Below are 18626 nucleotides of genomic sequence, written 5' to 3'. Positions count from 1 at the left end.
TTTAAGGGTATATCTTAAATAAAGTACAAGACATATTTAATTAATGGATTCATATCTATCCTCTAGATTTTTCATATGAGGCAAACTTAGATTAATATTTCATTTTAGGAAGACAGCGGCAGCGGTGGCTTGTGGTCCAGCTCTCATCACAGAGGAACAGAGAAGATATTAGCATGAGAGATTGGTCTCGATCCCGGGAACCTAGTGGCCTTAGTCCTTCACGTGGAACAGCGTGTGACATGGGAAAGAAAACCAAGTGAACAGCTGACAGTTGTTCTTCAGAGGATGAGGAGGAATACATCGTGGAGAAGGTGCTAGATAGGCGTGTGGTTAAGGGGCAAGTGGAATATCTACTGAAGTGGAAAGGCTTTTCTGAGGAGCACAATACTTGGGAACCTGAGAAAAATTTGGATTGCCCTGAGCTAATTTTGAGTTTATGAAAAAGTATAAGAAGATGAAGGAGGGTGAAAATAACAAACCCAGGGAGAAGTCAGAAACTAACAAGAGGAAATCCAGTTTGTCAAACAGTACTGATGATATCAAATCCAAAAAAAAGAGAGAACAAAGCAATGATATTGCTCGGGGCTTTGAGAGAGGACTGGATCCAGAAAAGATCATTGGGGTGACAGATTCCTGTGGCGATTTAATGTTCCTAATGAAATGGAAAGACACAGATGAAGCAGACCTGGTTCTTGCAAAAGAAGCTAATGTAAAATGTCCACAGATTGTGATAGCATTTTATGAAGAGAGACTGACGTGGCATGCATATCCTGAGGATGCGGAAAACAAAGAAAAAGAAACAGCAAAGAGCTAAAGAAGGGGTGGTCTCTGTCATTTCTCTTTGTACATAATACATTCACCTCCCTGCCTCCTCTCCCTCCTACCTACCCCCTTCTATCCTAAACACATTCATGCAAAAATGTGCTTATCACTGTGCTCCACAGGAGAAATGTTGGTATTGGTTTTCTTGTAACATAACGGATGGTCTGATTCATGATTAGTGTCTCTCTGTGAAGACCAGGCATTTGCATACTGTGTGTAAAATTCCCACAATTTTTTCCTTTGCCCGGATCTCTTTTTTCTGCTCTCCTGTGACCTCAAGATGAATTTTAACTTTTTAATCACAAAAAAAAATTCATTTTAAAATACCTAGATATTTAATAAATTTTATTATTTAATTCAGCAAACTCCAAAGTTTTAAGTTACCAAAGACTTTGGAAAATTATGTATAAACTGCTACATTCTTCCTTAGAAACATATCATCTAAGGTTAGTGCTGCCGCTTCTGTTTCTGGCCCTCCAGGCCAGTCCTTCCCTAGGCCACTTTCTTGAGATGTCAGGCCAACTATTGGTGACAAAATGTAATTTACAATATTTCTTGGCCCAACAGGTCCTCAGGGTCTGGCCCAGAGTACTTTCTCATTTGATCTTTTAGTCTTGGTAAACTCGGAAGACCCTTCTTTGCCTTGTTGAATATTAAAGACTTTATTTAGGTTCTGAGACTGGGAACTGCTTTCCTAATTCCTTTAATGATTAGCTCCCTAAGGTCTCTCAGGTGCCCTCTATGGTCCATGTTGTTAAGTTCCCACTGAGGCTCCTGGGTTTGGAAATTTTACATCTGCTGGAAGCACACCAGGGCCAGCCACGAGCTCCCTTTCCCAGATAGCCATAGCTGACTCAAATCACTGCTCTCTCTTGTCCTGAGAACAGGATTCCCAAAATGGACGTTAATTCGGTCCACATATATACTTGTGGGCCTAGAAATTGATCTAATTGGCCAGCTACACTATGTGGGTCTTCCAGTAGAGGCTTTAACTCTTTTTTTCTTTCTTTTTTTTTTTTTTTTTACTTCTCCAACTTCTTTCGCAGCCTAGAAAAGCTGGTTTCTTTTTGAGGCATTTGTGGACCTGTTTCTACTTTTTGAAGTTTATGGTGTATGTCGGGGGCTAATTGGGATATAAAATAGATGTTCAGAAGAAAGGCTCCCTCTGGTGAGGTGGGTTCTAAGGTGGTAAATTTGTGTAAGGCCTCCGTGCAGTGGGAGAGGAGGAGAGCTGGGTTTTCATCAGGGCCTTGAGTGATTTCATTAAGTTGGTCATAATTGACCGCCTTATGGGCTGCCTTTTTGAGTCCGACAATGAGACAGGCTACAGAGCCAGCGCTCTGGAGAATTGACCTGATAGCTTCAACTTGGGTCAGTCCTGAGGACCGCGTTAGCGCCAACAGCATTGGCCACTGAGTCCTGTCTATGGAGGGCATGGCATTGTCCTGAGCTGCTAGTCAGATGTGCTCCTTCCCTCTGGGGTGAGAGAGGACGACAGGATGACTTAGATGTCGTGCCAGGTCAGGTCATAGGACTGTGTCAGGTACTTAAATTCTTTAGTAAAGGTGGTGGGGTCGCTGGAAAGAGACCTGAGATGCCTCTCAATCTGTGCGAGGTCAGACATGGAAAATGGGATGTGTACCCAGACAATACCCTCCTTTCCTGCTCCCTCCCTCAGGGTAGAATGGGTATAGGAATAGAAGCAGCTGTTGAGGAAGGCAGTCTTAGGGTGGCCTGAAAGCAAGTGTGATGTGGGAAAAGGCTGTAATGGAGCTCGAGTTCTTGGGATTTGAGCTCTCAGGGTCTGGGGGAGAAGGTGGTTGCTGGTGAGGAGGGTCTGGGTTTTGGGAATCTACTGCAGGTGAGGGAAGGGATGTGTAAGGGGATGGAGGTCAGTGGTCTGATGAGTCAAAAGTAGATTTAGAATCAGAAGTGTTAGGAATATGATGTTTTGTGTGAAGGAGAAAGATCTGATGGGTAGAGCAGGACTGAGAGAGAGGATTGGGACTGAAGGGTGAAAAAGGCCAGGACGTTGGGAATCTCTGACTATTTTTCATTGCAGTGATAGCAATTATCTAAATTGTGCAAAGCGTCAAAATTAAAAGTGCCATTTTTAGGCCATTGAGACTTATCATCTAGTTTATATTGTGGCCAAACAGTGTTACAAAATAAAATGAGTGGTTGGGCATGATCTCCCCTGTGAGTGTGCAAAGGGAGTGTGGCGTAGCCCACAAGAGAGGAAGAGTGAGTGACAGACCACAAATCCAAAGGTGACTGTTTAGGGCAGGCGTCCCCACAGCTAAACAAATCACTATGAGAAATGAGAGGTGACCCTCTGGACTTGGCGCCCCCAATCCAGAAGGACCAAAAGCCAAATGACTGAGGAGTCTTCTGGCCTACACCAGGACTTTTGAGACAAGAGACTTTTGAAAAGTCAATGAGAGAGAGTGGGCAGAAGACTCGAGGTGAGAGAAATTGTGGAATGTTACCTAGAGAAGATTGGCTGGTGTGGGATGGAGGGTCAGCAATGGAGAAGGAGAGGATCCTGATCCGTCATCCTCCTTTGCTGGCTCAGGAGGGTCCATAAGGGAGGGAGCCCTAATCGAGGCCTGCAATCGAGTCACCTGAGTAGGATTTGGAGGTAAGCCCAGGTTGAGCTGCCACTGCCTACTGCTCTCCGAGTAGCAAACTTGGGGTGACCGAAACCAGGGCAATGGCTCCCCATCCCCATAGAATCCTCCTGGATTTCAGCACCAAAAGTTAGGGTCGCTGAAGGAGGAATGCATGAGGCCAAAAAAGAGTGAAGAATTATGAATTTATTAGGTAATCTGGATACTAGCTGGGCTGAGCCCCAAAATGGCACCAGCACCTAAAGACGGGGAGTCAGAGATTTTTAAAGGACTCTAGGTGGACTTTTTCTGAATGGAGAATTCTCTGTGCAGGTCTGGATTCTGGGAAACTCCAGAGGGGAGAGAGAACAGTCATAGCAAGTGGAATGTGGTCTAAGCAAGTAGAATGTCCATTGTGAAATGGCATAAAGTCAGTTCCCCGGGAAGGGGGCGGGTATCGAGTCAATTATTTGATCAGACCTAACAATAGATGGTTGTGAAAAAAAGAGGGACATTTTTTGAGGTAGGGTTCTAACTTTTCCTAGCATTACTCAGAGGAAGAACAGATTAGAAGACAGAGGACAGCAGTTGTGGACAGGAAGGAGAAGTCCTGTAAATGATAAGGTAACTGGGAAGAGTGTGCACTGAGGACTGAGCCTCCAATACAGGCATTTGGAGGTCACCTGGCCTCTGGGCTGGGCAAGGGTACTGAGCCACCTGAGCCTATAGATATTGGCGGCAGTTGCCAGGCTCTAAACAGACCATTTTCGTTCCACAAATTCCTGCAAATGCAGAATTGATTAGGTGTATGGGTTTCTGGAGCTTATTTCAGGGCCTCCCACACTTGTGGCCTCTGAGAGTGGTGTCCTGGGATTGTCCAGCCACTCTTGTAGCCCTTGGACCTGGGTACTTTGAATAGACACTAGGCCCAGATTCCTAAGGCCATGACTAGGGCTTCATGAAGTGGACCTTGTTTCTGGCAACCAGTGTAATGAGTGGGAGGTCCTCCAGGGCATGGGATCCAGAATGTGCAAAGGCTTGGAGTGAAGAGTGAGCTGATTCAGAAAGCGGCAGGTATGTTACATATATATGTATATATTAGAAAGGAAGGGAGAAGGAGAGAGACAGAGAAACAGTGATGAGCAAGAAACAAGGATTGGTTGACACCTGCACAACCCCTATTGTGGATCCGTCCCACAACCAAGGCATGTGACCTCACCAGTGCATGAGTCTATGCTCAACCAATTGAGACACATCAGCCAGGACTGCAAATTGATCACTTTAATATAGGAAATCATGGTCAGGTGGGTAATGGTAGTAGTATCTCAGAAGGGATAGTGTGAGCTTGAGGACTAGCTTTCCTGCTGGAGCCACTCTTTGTGGGAGGTGGGATCACAACACAGCATAGGGACAGAAGTTGTCATGTAGAGTGTCGGGGAGAAATAATCAATTTGGAGTCGCCAAGGCCTTTAAAAAGGCCTTGGGTCAGGAGGCCTACGTTTAATAAATTATAAGTCATTTATTGAGTGGACGTGAGATTAAGTGGAGGGTGAAGAGTTTTTCAAACAAGATGAGACTAGGGCTGGCACATATTAACTTCTCTAGCACTCACCAGGATGTTGTTGTGACACTTGGTGCGGCCTGTATGGGGAGTTACATCAGTTTGTGGATTAGCTTAGCTAAGGCTTGAGTGGTCATCTGTGAGACTCACTGGGCATGGTGCAGAGGGCCATCGGGGTTGGGATTTGAGTGGCAGTTAAGTGAGAGACGTTGACAAGCATTCTGTGGACAACACATGCTGAGTAATAAGTAAGAGGCCAAGGAGAGGACTATGGGGGCTGGGGCTGAGGGAGTGCAGGTATTAGAGAGGGGTGGTAAAGAGTGATATGCACTTGAAGAGGGAGTGTGAATTCATGGTGGCAGGGCATTAACATTGACATACTAGTGTGAGTGAATGAAAAGGGAGTCCATTTCTGATGATGTCTTTATTATATGATATGGGAAATTTTAGGGTAATTTCTAACAAGATGGGTTGCTGTGGTGCTACATCCAGAGCTTAGGTGCCATATATGTACCCACCTGCCATTTCTTGTTGAGGGCTGACCCAGTAAACAATAGAAATGAGAGAGCATACATCAGTGTCATCTGCACTTGAAAATTTCCACTGGCATGGGGAAAGGAGAAGAGAGAAGGTTGAGAGGGAAATATATTACAGAGGTGGTGAATTGGAATTTTGGATAAGAAGCTGATTGGGATACACCCTGTCCTTGTCATGGCTTATTTGTGTTACCAGTGAAGTTGTGCCTTTGGGAATGAAGCTGTGTGAGACAAGTGTGGATCAAAGAACTATGGGCAGCAGGCAATGCAAAGTGATGGCCTCAGCAAACTGAAATTGGCCTTGGAAGTGTAATTTGCATTACCATGATTTTTGGTGTCTTAGAGGGACAATTTGGATGACAACATGGTATTGCCTGACAAGAACAGTGTCAAATCCATCACATTTCCTTTATGTGCAACATCTCTTCCTACCCTATATTCCTGACATCCACTGTTTTTGAAAAGGGGCAGTGTGACTCACATTTGAGGCCAAGAGCACAGGTATGTTCTATCTGCTCATCTGCCTTTATTATTGTGGGAAGACACAGCATCAGTAGGAAAATAAGGAGAGACTGACTTTAATGGGACAAAGGCCTGCTATCTTCTCTGATGTGGGGAGTAGAGGGAGCAGATGGATGTGTAGGGTGGGGAGTATGACAAACTTGGCATCTCAAGAGAGAATATTATCATGGGATATACTGTCCCCATTATGACAGGATATGAACTTTGAGGATGTGGCCATTGCCTTCTCTATGGAGGAGTTGGGGGTCCTTGATGAGTCTCAGAGACATCTGTACTGCGATGTGATTCTGAAAGTGTTTGCACTTGAATCAATCCTAGGTAAGACCTTCACATCTCTCCTATTGTCCTGAAGTGATGCCCACTCTTTATTCTCTAGACATAGCACTCTCTCTCTCTCAAAGCCAGACCATGTGCTCTGCTAATTTCCCCCACTGTCTTGTCAAATGGGCTGTGGCTGCCAGTGCTGAGCTCTGCAGAGAGTCCTGAACAATAGACTACATAAACCTCCCTAACACCAGTTGCATCAGAAACTGCAGAAAGTGTCTGGGGTCAGCAGTCTTACAGCTTAATGTGTCCCATCTGCTCTTCCTCTCCCAGGGAGGGTGACTATATCCAGATCTATGGCTTCCCCTTCTGCACCTTTCCTGTAGATAAGGACCTTGGTGAATGCCTGTGCCAGGTATCATCTTTCTATACATGAACCGGGGCTGTTCTTGTAAGATGCTCTTTCAGTTGTTGTTTGTAATATTACCTTCTCTGAATACTATTGCAAGCCAAATTGTTATGGGCAAGTGATGGCTTGTTCACCTCTGTTGTCTTTCATTGATACTCAGAACATTTAGTTTGTACATATTTCTAGAGAATGAGGTGCAGGGAGAACCCTGGGTTTCTCCAGGGTGAACATACAAGATGGTCTCAGAAGATGCCTGGAAGTGCGGTGTGGCAATGGAGGGAGGTCTGACATAAGAATGGTGTTCAGCTTGTACCAGGAACCTGCTCCTAATGGTGTAGGTTCTAATGGCCATACCTCATTTATACCTTTCCTTTTCCATACTTGACACTTTGCTGACTTGTCATTTTATTGGTGACTTTCTAGCTTTGTCTGTCTTCGCCTTTGTGTCCTTTTTACATCACCTATTCCTCTGCACATCTCTTTCTGAAGTATACTGCAACATGGACCTATGCAAGTGTTATGAGAAGCACACACATGCTTAAATACCCCTCAAACACCAGGTACTTGTGTATTGAATTTTACTTGGAATGAGATGTAACCAACCTTCTGCACAGCTTGCCCATGTCACCAGCAGAAAATATCTACTGAATGCTCTTAGCAGCAGAATGAGCTGGACATTCCGCTTCTCTTCCACGTGGTGCTTGCCATGCTTTTGCTCTATTTCTGTTGAAGTCTCCCTTGTTTTGTGATTTTCAGTGGTCAAGAACTTCACAGTGGCCTCTTATTAATCCATCTTTCAGGTCTTTCATTTTCAGCCAATTGCATGAAACCAATGTAGTATGTGCAAACACTTTTATAATGGGACTTCCCCCTGTCACCAGAGTCAACATTCATTTCCTCATCATTTCTCTGTTTTTAGGTTGTTGGCATAAAATGGATGATGTGGAAGCCTATTCTGAGCACAGTGTATCTATAGGAGATTCTCAGGTCAGGGCTTCCAACACAGCTCCAGTCACCCGGGGGACCCATCTGCATAAGCCATGTTTCTCAGTGTTAAAAGATATTTTGCACCTGACTGAGTTACAAGTGGTATACTTTGAGAAGAATGTGTTCTTAAGTGATGCATGTGTGAGAGACTTGTGTTTCAGTGCAAACCCTCACCAGCAACAGAAGGATGCCAGTGGTGAGAAGCCCTGGAATGAAGATATGGAGAGTGACTCACTTGTGACCAGTTGTTGCTTCTACTTATCCAGGGTGTCTGCAGCTAGTACGGAAGTTGGGGAAGACTCCCCCAGCCATCTCAGGGCTTCTCCAGTACCAGGCCACTCTTAATACTGAGGAGCCACATGGTAACAATGAGATTTTACAGGAATTTCTCAGTGGAAAAAGACATCACCAGTGGGTTGAATGTGAAACAGCTGCCAGCCAGAAACAGAAAGTTGTTTATCAGAAAGGTCTCTGCTCTGGAGATATGATTTATGAGTATAATAAATGTGGGAAAGTGTTTAGACAAATCTTTAACCACCTTCAACATGGGAGAGTTCACACTGGAGAAAAGCCCTATGAGTGTACTGATTGTGGGAAGATCTTCAGTGAAAGCACTGCTCTCATTAAACATAATAAAGTTCACATTAGAGAAACGTGGTATGAGTGTAGTGACTGTGGGAAGTCCTTCAGTCACAGGTCTGACTTCATTAGACACCACAGAGTTCACAGTGGAGAAAATCCATATGAATGTAGTGATTGTGGGAAGTCCTTCAGATACATGTCTAACCTCATTAAACACCGGTGAGTTCACACTGGAGAAAAGCCCCGTGAGTATACAGAATGTGGAAAGTCCTTCAGTGAAAGCAGAACTGTCATTAAACACCAGAGAGTTCACACTGGAGGAAATCCATATGAGTGTAGTGATTGTGGGAAGTTCTTCAGTCAAAGTGGTAACCTCACATAACACCAGAGAGTTCACACTGGAGAAAAATGTTATGAGTGTAGTGAATGTGCAAATTCTTTTAGGCAAAAGAGTCACCTTCTTATATACAAAAGAGTTCACACAGGAGAAAAGCCATATGAGGGTAATGACTATAGAACAAGCATGTCAAACTCAAAGGCTAACATGGGCCAAATCAACAAGGTTTAAGTGTATGTGGGCCGCAAAAAAAAACAAAAGCTTCAATTTTCATAGAAAGGTAGGTTTATTTCTATAGAGACATGCTGAATACAAAGGGCTGAAATAAATAATTGTTAACATAAAATAATAGAACATTTTAATAAAAATTTAATATTTTTTCTTGAACATTAACTTACCAGACACTGAATAACTGCAAGAATTAATAAGTGTAGTGCAAATAAACCTATTTTTTCTTGTTCTCTGAAAGCAAAATATTTTCTGCTGTGCACACCAAACAGGTCATTCTATGACTAATGGCATGGCAATCGGCTGCTAAAATATTCGCTGCTAGTATTAATGGAGAGAAATGGTGTGCCTGCCAGTGAGGGAAATGAATGTAACACAATTATAATCATCAGTCCTTAGCGAACATTGTAGTTATTAGTTATTAATAATTATGTATAACAGGATATTGTAAAAATTAAGTTATGAATTTTTTATTAAAACATTTCTTACATACCGTTATATTGGCTGGGCCAGAAAAATATTCGTTGTGGGCTGCGAGTTTGACATGCTTGCTATAGAAAGTCATTCTGGCATATCTATGCACTCATTCAACATCAGAGGGTGCACGTTGGGATAAAGCCTTTTGAATGTACTGATTGTAGGAAATCTTTTAGCCGAAAATATAACCTTACTAGACACCTGAGAGTTCACACTGGAGAAGAGTCTTAAATGTGCAGGGAATTTTATTTGTCTTACTGAGAATAACAACAATGAAAGAGACTCTGTGATACACATTTACCTTAATATAAAGCCCTTTTATCAGGACATACACCCTGCTAGGTTCCTCATAACTTTCAGATACAAGTGAGACTTTATCAAGTGTCACTGTGAGTGCTTGTGGCTGGAGTGATTTCACCTCCACCACCTGGCTCACCTGAACAGTGTGAATCAGTCACAAACCCTGCATGCTCACTTGTGCTTGAGAAAATTCTGAATATTCTGAACTCTTGGCAGAATCTTCATTCCTTTCTCTCTGACTAGAAAATGGGCCTGACCCAGGGCCCATAGTCAGCTAAGAAATGGTACCTCTTTCAGAGACATTGTGGTTCTCATATTATGCCCAGAACACCCATAGTCAGCTAAGAAATGGTACCTCTTTCAGAGACATTGTGGTTCTCATATTATGCTGTGATGATTGGCTTAGGTTCTATTTCACCAATGTGAAATTGGCTTGCTGTACATGGTTCTGGTTTATGATATTTTTGTAAAGGTGTTTTTTCTTTTGTATCTTTAATTGTGTTTGCTCTATTCACTGCCTGGGATGATTTGCAAGCAGAGTTGTAATCTGTCAGCATGTAGATGTGAACAGATATTACGGGGCCATCAAACTTTCTGTGCTTCTGAAGGAAGAGCATGCTGGTAGAAAATCACACTTTGTCCAAAATGGGCTTATTTTTCATTGCTGCCCAAGGCCTTGAAAGAAAGGCTGCATGACTTTGTGGTTTTAATTTGGAGCCTGGTACCTTGTTTATAATGGTCACCCTGAAGGGAAGGCCTTTTACTGTGCTTCTGTGAACAATATGAATTATGTTCTCTGCTCACAGTATGTATTGCATAAGTCTCAGCAATGATGAGGGGAACTCCTCCCCACATACTGCAAAGGAGCCACGTGCCATGAAGTATAAAATTACATGGGTTGCTGGCATTTGTTGTAAGACTCTGAGGTTAAACTATTATTGAGACAGAAACTCTTTTCATAGTGATAGGAGAGACTGCAGTAAATTAGATGAAAAATGCCTCATCTGAATGTAAATCCACAAATGTTCCAGGGTGTGTGGCTTGTGTGACCTTTGTGAACAGACATTCTCAGGACCATAAATATTTCCTGTAGCTGAAGTCATTGGCAGAGAAAATAATTTAATGGTTTTGTGGGTTCCCATGGCTTCTCTAGCATGTTCACCTCAAGGTCATTTTTCATTTTGTAAGAACTCAAAGCTAGAGGAAGGATAATCCTGTAATCAGTCCCAGGATGTGTCTTTTGTAACCAGTCAGCATTCCTGTTGATTCCTATGGCACAATCTTCACTGCTTGCCAATATTTGCTGCCACTGAGGTAATGAGGTTCCTCCCAGGATATAAGAACTGACATGCAAGAAAGTGCACTAAAGCCGAGAAGCGATCACAGGTGAAATAATCTTATCTGTCACTATATACAGGGTGTGGCAAAAGTAGGCTTTCAGTTGTACGTACACAAAACACATCTCTTGTTCTTTTTAAAAAATATTTTTTAAAATACCTTTATTTTCTTTTACTTTACTTAGGAAGAGAGGAAGGAGAGATAAACATCCATGAGCTCCATTCCGCACATCCCTTACTGGGAACCCAGGCAGGTCTGTGCACTGACCTGGAATTCACCAGGGACCTTTTAGTTCACTGGATGATACCCACCCAACTGAGGCACAAGGTGAAAGCAGAGTTTATTCCTGTATTTTTATTTGTTAGTTATTATTTTCCATACCAACAACTCTAAACCTACATTTCCCACATTCTTCATTTTCCTCCTGCCCTTTTATAATCTCTCTTTCTGACTTTCCCAGTCTTCCATGCAATCATTCATTTTCCATCCTTTACATTAAGTTAGTTCATATTCTTCATAATTTAATATGTGCTATAAGGTGTGTACTTTTTAAGAAACACTGGTTTTCATAATGCTACACAGATACATTTTTAAAATATATTTTATTGGTTTTCAGAGAGGAAGGGAGAGAGAGAGAGAGGAAGAGGGAGAGAGAGATAGAAAAATCAATGATGAGAGAGAATCATTGATCAGTTGCCTCGTGCATGCCCCATATTGCGGATCAAGCCCTCAACCTGGGCATGTGCCCTTAACTGGAATTGGACCCAGGACCCTTCAGTCTTCAGGGTGACACTCTATCCACTGAGCCAAACTAGTCAGGGCTACACAGATATTTTGAGATTCAACACAAATGCTTATGTGAATATTGAATTTGTTTTATTGCTAAGTAGTATTGCATTCTATGGATAACAACTTCATCCATTGATCTGTCTATGAAATTGGTTATTTCCAGGTTTGGGGTATCTATATATATAAAAGGCTAAGTGACAGTTGCATCCAAAACAACCGAACGGACGACCAAACAGGCTGTGTGGGGTGACCAGGCTGGCAGGGGCATTAGTGAGGGATGACCAAACGACTTAGCAACAGGCTGCATGGGGCGACCAGGCCGGCGGAGGGGTTAGTGAGGGGCTACCAAATGACTGAGCAGCCGACTACGTGGGGTGACCAGGCTGGCAGGGGGGTTAGTGAGGGGCAACCAAACGACTGAACAGCAGGCTGTGTGGGTCAACCAGGTCCGCAGGGGGGGGCAGTTGGGGGCAACCAGGTTGGCAAGGGGAGGCAGTGAGAGGCAGCCAGGCCAGTGGAGGGGAGTGACCAGGCCAAAAAGGGGGGGCAGTTAGGGGCGATCAGGCAGGCAGGCAGATGAGCAGTTAGGAGCCAGTAGTCCCAGATTGTGAGAGGGATGTTTGATTGCCGGTTTAGGCCCGATCTGAGGGGTCCTGGATTGGAGAGGGTGCAGGCTGGGTTGAGGGGACTCCCCCTGCCCCCATGCATGAATTTCATGCACCGGGCCTCTAGTCCTATATAATAAGAGAAGAATATGCTCATTATCTGTTACGCCCTGAGTCATAAGGACCTACTGCGCATAACAACTGGATCACGGATCTGCAGGAGGGTGGGGGAGCAAACTACAAGCGGGCAGCAGAGAGCAACAGGAAGGGGCAGGGAAGCAAGCTATGGTGGAGATAGGAGGGAGGAGGGGGGGCAGGGGAGCTACAGGAGGGCGGCAGCGACCTACTGGCTCACGGATTTGGGCACAGGGCTACTAGTTATAAATAAATCTGTTTGGAATATTTGCATTCAGTTATCTTCATAGATATGTATTTTACTAATCAAACTGTTGCAGTGTAGGTGAATGTTTCACATTTTAACATGTGCAGAACTGTGATTTAAAATTGTCATGTACTTTGCCTTCCCACACATGCCCAGCATATAAAAAATCCAGCTTTTGTCCAACCCTGCAAGGACATGCAATGGTTAATCTTTTTAAATAGTAGGTCTGGAATGTCTATATATGAACTTGCTTTAGTTTTAATTTCATTTTGTAATAATTTTTGATGGTGAACATTTTTTTACAAATTTATTTACATTGTCTTTATCTTTTTTGTTAAGATGTTGGCTCAGAAATTTTGCTTATTTTTAAAATAATTTATTATTTTAACCAATATGAGGACAGTTCACAATCTAAGATATATATTTGAATTTCACTCATTCCTCAATAACTCAATGACTTCTTGCTGTATGGAACTATGGGTTTTGAACACTTAAGGAAAATTGTTTTTCTCAATTTTTAACCTATGTACAATTTAAATCCACGTGTACCATATACTTACAGGTTTTATATGCATTGTTAACATTCTCCACCACTCTTTTCTAAGTCTAAGCATTCAATAATACATAAAGTGATGTCTAGGTTTGCAATCATTGTTAACTTCCTCATGTAAATACCCTTGTGGTTAGTTTCAAACTGTCAAAATGATGGCACTGAACAAGGATATGATAAGATATTTCAGTAGCAAATCATCATATTTTATTTCCAACATACTAATAAGGTAGCAATCAGTGTCCTCAAGAACATCTATGTATATAAAAGCATAATATGCAAATTGTCCCCACGGGAGTTTGACTGGAAGACTGATCACTTGCTATGAAGTGAGCTGACCAATGTGGGGTGGCATGGAATAAAGGAAGGCCCCTGCTGGCAGCTGGAGGGCCCCGATCAGCCCTGATCGCTGGCCAGGTCTAGGAACCCTACCTATGCATGCATTTTGTGCACCAGGCCTCTAGTTTATAATAAAATCCTATATAATAAAACCCTAACATGCAAATCTACCAAACAGCTGAATGACCCATCACTATGATGTGCACTGACCACCAGGGGACAGATGCTCAATGCAGGCACTGCCCCCTGGTGATTAGTGCATTTCCACAGGGAGTGCGCTGCTCAACCAGAAGCTGGGCTCATTGCTGATGAGTGCAGCGGTGGTGGCGAAAGCCTCTCCTGCCTCTGCAGCAGTGCTAAGAGGGCATCCCCTGAGGGGTCCCAGACTAGAGAAGGACCAGGCCAGGCTGAAGGACCCCTCTCCCCACAAGTGCATGAATGCCGTGTACTGGGCCTCTAGTAGTAAAATATTTGGGAAATGGCCAGTTTTAAATATTCTTTAAAGTTTTGTTTACATATTATTGATTTTAAAAATATATTTTAAAATGTTTTTATTGATTTCAGAAAGGTTAGAGAGAGGGAGAGAGAGATAAAAACATCGATGAAGAGAAAGAATCATTGATAGGCGGTCTCCTACAGGCCACCTACTGGGGTGGAACCCACAGTTTAGCATGTTCTTTGACCAGGAAGCTGAATATAGCCACTGTGATTGGTTTGGACAACCAGGATCAGAAAGTAGGGTCATGGCTGAACTGTGGGCCCTGTGGACAGAGTTAACCTTCTCTGCAGGAGGCCTCACAGTTTGCCTTGAGCCCCAGGCTGCCTTCCAATTGGTACCTCTGTACCAGAGGGAACTTTCCAGAACTGAATGCAAAGAAAAAGTACAGTGGCTGACACTTTTGCTTAAAAGTGTATCTGGAGAAGAGAAACCAAGATGGCGGCATAGGTAAGCACCTAAACTGCTGCCTCGCACAACAATTTCAAAACTACAACTAAAAGACAGAACAGACATCATACAGAACCACAGGAAAGCTGGCTGAGTGGAAATTCTACAACTAGAAGGAAAGAGAAAAGCTCACGGAGAATCAGAGGAGCTGCAAAGGACTGAGGTATGGAGACACGCACTCAGAGAGGCAGGGCGGCTGAGTGCCTGGCTGGCTTTCTCTGGCGGGAGGGGGAAGGAAGCCCCTGACTGCATCGAACCCCAGTTCCGACTGCATTGAACCCCAGTTCTGGGCGAAACCCCATGGACCCAGGCTCATACAGGGGGAGTCTGGACTGTCAGGTAGAGAGAAAGGCACACAGAGACTCAGAGACTCAGGGGAGCCGTGGCAGGCAGGGGTCTGGAGGCACGTGTGAGCAAGTGCGCGCAGAGAAGACTGACTGTGGAGGTTGCCTCAGGCTTTCCCTAGTGGAAGGGAGTCAGAAGCTCCTGACTGCACTGAACCCCAGTTCTGACTGCACTGAACCCCAGTTCTGGGCGAGCCCCTGGGGACCCATGCTCTTACGGGGGGAATCTGGACTGTCAGGTGGAAACTCAGGAGAGCCACAGAAGGCAGAGGTCTGGAGGCATGCGCACAAGGGCAGGGCTGACGGAAAGCCAAGACTGACAGCTCAGCCCTGAGACTCTGCCCCATCCAAGCTGAGCACAGAGGCTTTTGCAATTTTGCAAGTCTGGTCCTATAAGGCTTCCTCCAGCACATAAGGTCTCCCAGCGTAGACACAGCTGATACTCACAGCCAATTGGCCTGCAGGTCAATTCCTCCCAGTGATACCAACAACTATCAAGATTTAACTACAACAGGGCTGTACACACAGTCCACAAAGGGGTGCACCAAGAGTGTCCACCTAAGGTAACTGGGGAGGCTGACCCACTGGGCCATATAGGAAACCTAGCACACAAAGCTACCCTACCAACTCAGGGAATCAATGAAAATGCGGAGACAAAGAAACAGATCACAAACGAAAGAAATGAAGAAAAACAAACGACTGGATATAGAATTCAAAACCACGGTTATAAGGTTTTACAAGAATTTCCTAGAAAAGGCCAATAAATTTAGTGAGACCCTCGAGGATATGAAAAAGGACCAACTAGAAATTAAACATACACTGACTGAAATAAAAAATATTATACAGAGACCCAACAGCAGAGTAGAGGAATGCAAGAATCAAGTCAAAGATTTGAAATACAAAGAAGCAAAAAACCCTCAACCAGAAAAGCAAAAAGAAAAAAGAATCCAAAAAGTTGAAGATAGTGTAAGAAACCTCTGGGATAACTTCAAGCGTACCAACATCAGAATTATGGGGGTGCCAGAAGAAGAGAGCAAGATACTGAAAACCTATTTGAAGAAATAATGACTGAAAACTTCCCCCACCTGGTGAAAGAAATAGACTTACAAGTCCAGGAAGTGTACAGAACCCCAAACAAAAGGAATCCAAAGAGGACTACACTAAGACACATCATAATTAAAATGCCAAGAGCAAAAGACAAAGAGAGAATATTAAAAGCAGCAAGAGAAAAACAGTGAATTACCTACAAGGGAGCACCCATAAGATTGTCAGCTGATTTCTCAACAGAAACTATGCAGGCCAGACGGGAGTGGCAAGAAATATTCAAAGTGATGAATATCAAGAACCTACAACCAAGATTACTCTACCCAGTAAAGTTATCATTCAGAATGGAAGGTCAGATAAAGAGCTTCACAGATAAGAAAAAGCTAAAGGAGTTCATCACCACCAAACCAGTATTATATGAAATGCTGAAAGGTATTCTTTAAGAAGAGGAAGAAGAAAAAAGTAAAGATAAAAATTATGAACAACAAATACATATCTATCAACAAGTGAACCTAAAAATCAAGTGAATTAAAAATCTGAGGAACAGAATAAACTGGTGAATATAATAGAATCAGGGGCATAGAAAGGGAGTGGACTGATAATTCTCAGGGGGAAAGGGGTATGGGGGGTGCAGGAAGAGACTGTACAAAAATCGTACATCTATGGATGAGGACAGTGGGGGGGGGAGGTAAGGGCAGAGGGTGGGGGGGAACCAGGTGGAGGGGAGCTATGGGGGGGAAAAAGGAGAAACAATTTTAATAATCTGAACAATAAAGATATATTAAGTTTTAAAAAATCCTATATAATAAAAGAGTAATATGCTAATTAACCATCACTCCGCTACACCCACAAGCCACGCCCACCAGCCAATCAGGAGCGAATATGCAAATAAACCCAACCAAGATGGCTACCACCACAGAGATCAGGAGGGAGGTTTGGGTTTCCCCAGCAATGGAGGAAGCCAAGCTTTCTGCCTGCCCTTGCCAGCCTAGGCCTCCACTCAGGCTACAAAGTTTCAATGATAGAAGATACATAAATCCAAACAGAAATGGCAGCAGACACGGAGCTGGAAAGAGCAGGAGGCTAGGGTTGCCCCTGGTGATGGAGGAAGCCAAGCTTTCCGCACACTTTGGCCGGCCCAGGCCTCCGCTTCAGGCTACAAAGTTTCAATTATAGAAGATACATAAATCCCAAAAATGGCTGCCGCCACGGAGCAAGCAGAAGGCTTGGCTTTGCTCCAGGCTACAAAGTTTCAATTGTAGAAGATAAATAAACCCCAGATACCAGGGCCTCTCCTTGGGTTGCCAGGGGGCATGGCTGGCCTGCAAACCACCACAGGCCCCTCGCCCAGGCCGCCTCACGCCCCAAGGGAACCCCCACCCTGATCTGGGACACCCTTCAGGGCAAACCAGCTGGCTCCCACACGTGCACCAGGCCTCTATCCTATCTAATAAAAGAGCAATATGCAGATTGACCATCACTCCAACACACAAGATGGCTGCCCCCATGTGGTCAATGATCCTGCCCCCATGTGGACACAAGATGGCCACCACAAGATGGCCAGCAAGGATGGGCACTTGGGAGGGACCAGGCCTGCAAGAAAGGGCAGTTGGGGGTGATCAAGCCTGCAGGGGAGGGTAGTTAGGGGTGACCAAGCCAGCAGAGGAGGGAAGTTGGGGGCGACCAGGCCTGTAGGGAAAGGCAGTTGCGAGGGACCCAGGCCTGCAGGGGAGAGCAGCTGGGGGGGGGGGACCAGGCCTGCAGGGGAGGGCAGTTAGGGGCAAACAGGATGGCAGGGGAGCAGTTAGGCATCAATCAGGCTGGCAGGGGAGTGGTTAGGGGGTGATCAGGCTGGCAGGCAGAAGTGGTTAGGGGCAATCAGGAAGGCAGGCAGGCGAGCAGTTGGGAGCCAGGAGTCCTGGATTGTGAGAGGGATGTCCGACTGCCCGTTTAGGCCCAATCCTACCGGAATCAGGCTTAAACGGGCAGTCGGACATCCCTCGAGGGGTCCCAGATTGGAGAGGGTGCAGGCTGGGCTGAGGGACAACCCCCCCCCCCCCCCGTGCACGAATTTCGTGCACGGGGCCTCTAGTAAAAAATAAAAGTGTATCTGTAAGGTACTTTATTTTATTTTATTTCCTCATTGTCTAAAATTTTACATATGTTTCTTTTTTCCCTAATTGACCCCCTCTCCCATCCATTCCCAGCCCTGGCAAGCCCCCACCGCCCCAGTGTCTGTGTCTATTGGCTATGCTAATATGCATGCATATAAGTCCTTTGGTTGCTCTCTAACCTCCCCTCCCCTACCATTTGTCTCTAGATCGATCTATTCTTGTTCATCAAATTATGTTGATCATTATATCCCACATATGAGTGAGATCATGTGATATTAATCTTTCTCTGATTGGCTTATTTCACTTAGCCTAATGTTCTCCAGTTCCATCCATGCTGTTGCAAATGGTAAAAGTTCCTTCTTTTTAATAGCGGCATAGTATTCCATTGTGTAGATGTACCAAAGTTTTTTAATCCACTCATGTGCTGATGGGCACTTAGGCTGTTTGCAAATCTTAGCTATTGTAAATTGTGCTGCTATAAACATAGGGGTGCATATATCCTTTGTGTTTGGTGTTTCTGTTTTCTTGGGATATAGTCCTA

General features: G+C 44.3%; 1 pseudogene across 1 annotated transcript; it reads left to right on the top strand.

The window, feature by feature from the left end:
- Positions 1-239: 239 nt before the first annotated feature.
- LOC308256103 (chromobox protein homolog 5-like) lies at positions 240-814 on the top strand (annotated as a pseudogene). The gene has a single exon. The product of its transcript is annotated as a chromobox protein homolog 5-like (transcript).
- The last annotated feature ends 17812 nt before the right edge of the window (positions 815-18626 follow it).

This window comes from Plecotus auritus (genome assembly GCF_963455305.1).
Source record: "Plecotus auritus genome assembly, chromosome: 8".
Lineage (NCBI taxonomy): Eukaryota > Metazoa > Chordata > Mammalia > Chiroptera > Vespertilionidae > Plecotus > Plecotus auritus.
This window is presented reverse-complemented; position numbering and strand designations above follow the sequence as displayed.